Raw genomic sequence first — 6,000 nt, forward strand, 5'->3', positions numbered from 1 at the left:
GTTTGCGTTAGTATATAAATTACTTTCTTTTTCTTTCCTAATTCGAACAGCAGTTCTTACTCATGTGCATTAAGACACAGAAAGGAAGAGGAGCATAATTTGACAATTGGTAACATGACACGCCCCGATGTACCCACCACCCGATCTGTCCTAGGCGACTCATGTAGCTTAGTGACATTACCAACGTGACACGCCACCACGCACCCACCACCCGATCTGTCCTAGGCGACTCATGTAGCCTAGTGACATTACCACCGTGACACGCCACCACGCACCCACCAGCCGATCTGTCCTTGGCGACTCATGTAGCCTAGTAACATTACCAACGTGACACGCCACCACGCACCCCCCACCCGATCTGTCCTAGGCGACTCATGTAGCCTAGTGACATTACCACCGTGACACGCACCCAACAGCCGATCTGTCCTAGGCAACTCAAGTAGCCTAGTGACTGGAGGCCCTTGCCAATCCGGAATTCCTACAAGGTCCACAATGCAGTAGAAACACTGCAACCATCCTGTGGACAGGGCTTCTACTGATGACCTCTGGAGTGCACCATTTCACGACTTCAGTCTTCAAGACTGGAACACGCATTTATACGGGTTATATTTTTACTCATTACCAAAAATTAAGCAGGTATTTGCATTGTAATATCTTCATCAGTCTTCCTAGCGATATTTGATATTTGACGGGATGTTACTGAAAGGATAAGATTCAAAGAATACATAACCTTTGCTGACTGTCAAATATTTGTTTCTGATAACATTGACGACATCACACGAACACAACCACCCTCAGAAACAACTTGCAAAATGTGTGGCATAAATGTGCTCCACACTTCACACATGCACTCGGGTTAAAAGCTGCCACTAATCATTCCTCTGGCACAACTTCATTATTTTAATGGATGATAAAGCCTGAGAAAGAGTTATGAATGGTGTTGTTTAGATCAACAAGATAACACATATGGGCTGGTTTGCAATGTCAGCTGATTTTAATCCGATTGGGCATGCTTGAGACATCCTTGGAAGTCGTGGTTACGATCTCATTGTTCACCCAGGACTCTGGATGAACTTGAACAGGTTTTACAGAGAGAATGACAGAACACTCCACAAGAGCAACAGGCTCATCTGGTCAATGCAAAAACTTGTAGAAGCTTGCATTCGTGGTGGTCACTGCTTCACTGTGCAAAATTTACTTGAGCCTTATTGTTAACATTTTGCTCCATGACTGCAGGACATTTTGCGCGACTGTTTCACAGGTACATACTTTTGATGATTCATAAGTCTATGTTTGCCTAAAACTTTTTTCATTTCATTTTGTTAATCGTGTGTACATACGTTTCACCATTCTATTGCATCATTTTATCATTTGCAATTTTAGTAATTGTAAAATGTAATGAGACTAGAATATTGTGTTGTTTAACTTTTTGTGAGAAGTACAGCTGTAGCAAGACGAACGTCCCTCTGTTGCTGTACTATGCTCCCCTAGTTACTCCTCCACATGTTGTAGATTGACTGTACTATGCTCCCCTAGTTACTCCTCCACATGTTGTAGATTGACTGTACTATGCTCCCCTAGTTACTCCTCCACATGTTGTAGATTGACTGTACTATGCTCCCCTAGTTACTCCTCCACATGTTGTAGATTGACTGTACTATGCTCCCCTAGTTACTCCTCCACATGTTGTAGATTGACTGTACTATGCTCCCCTAGTTACTCCTCCACATGTTGTAGATTGACTGTACTATGCTCCCCTAGTTACTCCTCCACATGTTGTAGATTGACTGTACTATGCTCCCCTAGTCACTCCTCCACATGTTGTAGATTGACTGTACTATGCTCCCCTAGTTACTCCTCCACATGTTGTAGATTGGCTGTACTATGCTCCCCTAGTTACTCCTGCACATGTTGTAGATTGGCTGTACTATGCTCCCCTAGTTACTCCTCCACATGTTGTAGATTGTCTGTACTATGCTCCCCTAGTTACTCCTCCACATGTTGTAGATTGACTGCACTATGCTCCCCTAGCTACTCCTCCACATGTTGTAGATTGGCTGTACTATGCTCCCCTAGTTACTCCTCCACATGTTGTAGATTGCCTGTACTATGCTCCCCTAGTTACTCCTCCACATGTTGTAGATTGGCTGTACTATGCTCCCCTAGTTACTCCTCCACATGTTGTAGATTGGCTGTACTATGCTCCCCTAGTTACTCCTCCACATGTTGTAGATTGGCTGTACTATGCTCCCCTAGTTACTCCTCCACATGTTGTAGATTGACTGTACTATGCTCCCCTAGTCACTCCTCCACATGTTGTAGATTGGCTGTACTATGCTCCCCTAGTTACTCCTCCACATGTTGTAGATTGACTGTACTATGCTCCCCTAGTTACTCCTCCACATGTTGTAGATTGGTTGTACTATGCTCCCCTAGTTACTCCTCCACATGTTGTAGATTGGCTGTACTATGCTCCCCTAGTCACTCCTCGACATGTTGTAGACTGGTTGTACTATGCTCCCCTAGTTACTCCTCCACATGTTGTAAATTGACTGTACTATGCTCCCCTTGTTACTCCTCCACATGTTGTAGATTGGCTGTACTATGCTCCCCTAGTTACTCCTCCACATGTTGTAGATTGACTGTACTATGCTCCCCTAGTTACTCCTCCACATGTTGTAGATTGACTGTACTATGCTCCCCTAGTTACTCCTCCACATGTTGTAGATTGACTGTACTATGCTCCCCTAGTTACTCCTCCACATGTTGTAGATTGACTGTACTATGCTCCCCTAGTTACTCCTCCACATGTTGTAGATTGACTGTACTATGCTCCCCTAGTCACTCCTCCACATGTTGTAGATTGACTGTACTATGCTCCCCTAGTTACTCCTCCACATGTTGTAGATTGGCTGTACTATGCTCCCCTAGTTACTCCTCCACATGTTGTAAATTGGCTGTACTATGCTCCCCTAGTTACTCCTCCACATGTTGTAGATTGGTTGTACTATGTTCCCCTAGTTACTCCTGCACATGTTGTAGATTGGCTGTACTATGCTCCCCTAGTTACTCCTCCACATGTTGTAGATTGACTGTACTATGCTCCCCTAGTTACTCCTCCACATGTTGTAGATTGGCTGTACTATGCTCCCCTAGTTACTCCTCCACATGTTGTAGATTGACTGTACTATGCTCCCCTAGTTACTCCTCCACATGTTGTAGATTGGATGTACTATGCTCCCCTAGTTACTCCTCCACATGTTGTAGATTGACTGTACTATGCTCCCCTAGTTACTCCTCCACATGTTGTAGATTGGCTGTACTATGCTCCCCTAGTTACTCCTCCACATGTTGTAGATTGGCTGTACTATGCTCCCCTAGTTACTCCTCCACATGTTGTAGATTGACTGTACTATGCTCCCCTAGTTACTCCTCCACATGTTGTAGATTGGCTGTACTATTCTCCCCTAGTTACTCCTCCACATGTTGTAGATTGGCTGTACTATTCTCCCCTAGTTACTCCTCCACATGTTGTAGATTGGCTGCACTATGCTCCCCTAGTTACTCCTCCACATGTTGTAGATTGACTGCACTATGCTCCCCTAGTTACTCCTCCACATGTTGTAGATTGACTGTACTATGCTCCCCTAGTTACTCCTGCACATGTTGTAGATTGGCTGTACTATGCTCCCCTAGTTACTCCTGCACATGTTGTAGATTGGCTGTACTATGCTCCCCTAGTTACTCCTCCACATGTTGTAGATTGGCTGTACTATGCTCCCCTAGTTACTCCTCCACATGTTGTAGATTGGCTGTACTATGCTCCCCTAGTTACTCCTCCACATGTTGTAGATTGGCTGTACTATGCTCCCCTAGTTACTCCTCCACATGTTGTAGATTGACTGTACTATGCTCCCCTAGTTACTCCTCCACATGTTGTAGATTGGCTGTACCATGCTCCCCTAGTCACTCCTCCACATGTTGTAGATTGACTGTACTATGCTCCCCTAGTTACTCCTCCACATGTTGTAGATTGACTGTACTATGCTCCCCTAGTTACTCCTCCACATGTTGTAGATTGACTGTACTATGCTCCCCTAGTTACTCCTCCACATGTTGTAGATTGACTGTACTATGCTCCCCTAGTTACTCCTCCACATGTTGTAGATTGACTGTACTATGCTCCCCTAGTTACTCCTCCACATGTTGTAGATTGACTGTACTATGCTCCCCTAGTTACTCCTCCTCATGTTGTAGATTGACTGTACTATGCTCCCCTAGTTACTCCTCCACATGTTGTAGATTGTCTGTACTATGCTCCCCTAGTTACTCCTCCACATGTTGTAGATTGTCTGTACTATGCTCCCCTAGTTACTCGTCCACATGTTGTAGATTGGCTGTACTATGCTCCCCTAGCTACTCCTCCACATGTTGTAGATTGACTGTACTATGCTCCCCCAGTTACTCCTGCACATGTTGTAGATTGGCTGTACTATGCTCCCCTAGTTACTCCTCCACATGTTGTAGATTGACTGTACTATGCTCCCCTAGTTACTCCTGCACATGTTGTAGATTGGTTGTACTATGCTCCCCTAGTTACTCCTGCACATGTTGTAGATTGGCTGTACTATGCTCCCCTAGTTACTCCTCCACATGTTGTAGATTGGTTGTACTATGTTCCCCTAGTTACTCCTCCACATGTTGTAGATTGGCTGTACTATGCTCCCCTAGTTACTCCTCCACATGTTGTAGATTGACTGTAGTATGCTCCCCTAGTTACTCCTCCACATGTTGTAGATTGGATGTACTATGCTCCCCTAGTTACTCCTGCACATGTTGTAGATTGGTTGTACTATGCTCCCCTAGTTACTCCTCCAGATGTTGTAGATTGGCTGTACTATGCTCCCCTAGTTACTCCTCCACATGTTGTAGATTGGCTGTACTATGCTCCCCTAGTTACTCCTTCACATGTTGTAGATTGGCTGTACTATGCTCCCCTAGTTACTCCTCCACATGTTGTAGATTGACTGTACTATGCTCCCCTAGTTACTCCTCCACATGTTGTAGATTGGCTGTACTATTCTCCCCTAGTTACTCCTCCACATGTTGTAGATTGGCTGCACTATGCTCCCCTAGTTACTCCTCCACATGTTGTAGATTGACTGCACTATGCTCCCCTAGTTACTCCTCCACATGTTGTAGATTGACTGTACTGTGCTCCCCTAGTTACTCCTGCACATGTTGTAGATTGGCTGTACTATGCTCCCCTAGTTACTCCTGCACATGTTGTAGATTGGCTGTACTATGCTCCCCTAGTTACTCCTCCACATGTTGTAGATTGGCTGTACTATGCTCCCCTAGTTACTCCTCCACATGTTGTAGATTGGCTGTACTATGCTCCCCTAGTTACTCCTCCACATGTTGTAGATTGGCTGTACTATGCTCCCCTAGTTACTCCTCCACATGTTGTAGATTGGCTGTACTATGCTCCCCTAGTTACTCCTCCACATGTTGTAGATTGACTGTACTATGCTCCCCTAGATACTCCTCCACATGTTGTAGATTGACTGTTCTATGCTCCCCTAGTTAATCCTCCTCATGTTGTAGATTGACTGTACTATGCTCCCCTAGTTAGTACTCCACATGTTGTAGATTGTCTGTACTATGCTCCCCTAGTTACTCCTCCACATGTTGTAGATTGTCTGTACTATGCTCCCCTAGTTACTCCTCCACATGTTGTAGATTGGCTGTACTATGCTCCCCTAGCTACTCCTCCACATGTTGTAGATTGACTGTACTATGCTCCCCTAGTTACTCCTGCACATGTTGTACATTGGTTGTACTATGCTCCCCTAGTTACTCCTCCACATGTTGTAGATTGACTGTACTATGCTCCCCTAGTTACTCCTCCACATGTTGTAGATTGGCTGTACTGTGCTCCCCTAGTTACTCCTCCACATGTTGTAGATTGGCTGTACTATGCTCCCCTAGTTACTCCTC

Source organism: Haliotis asinina, chromosome 10, assembly GCF_037392515.1.
Source record: "Haliotis asinina isolate JCU_RB_2024 chromosome 10, JCU_Hal_asi_v2, whole genome shotgun sequence".
Classification (NCBI taxonomy): domain Eukaryota; kingdom Metazoa; phylum Mollusca; class Gastropoda; order Lepetellida; family Haliotidae; genus Haliotis; species Haliotis asinina.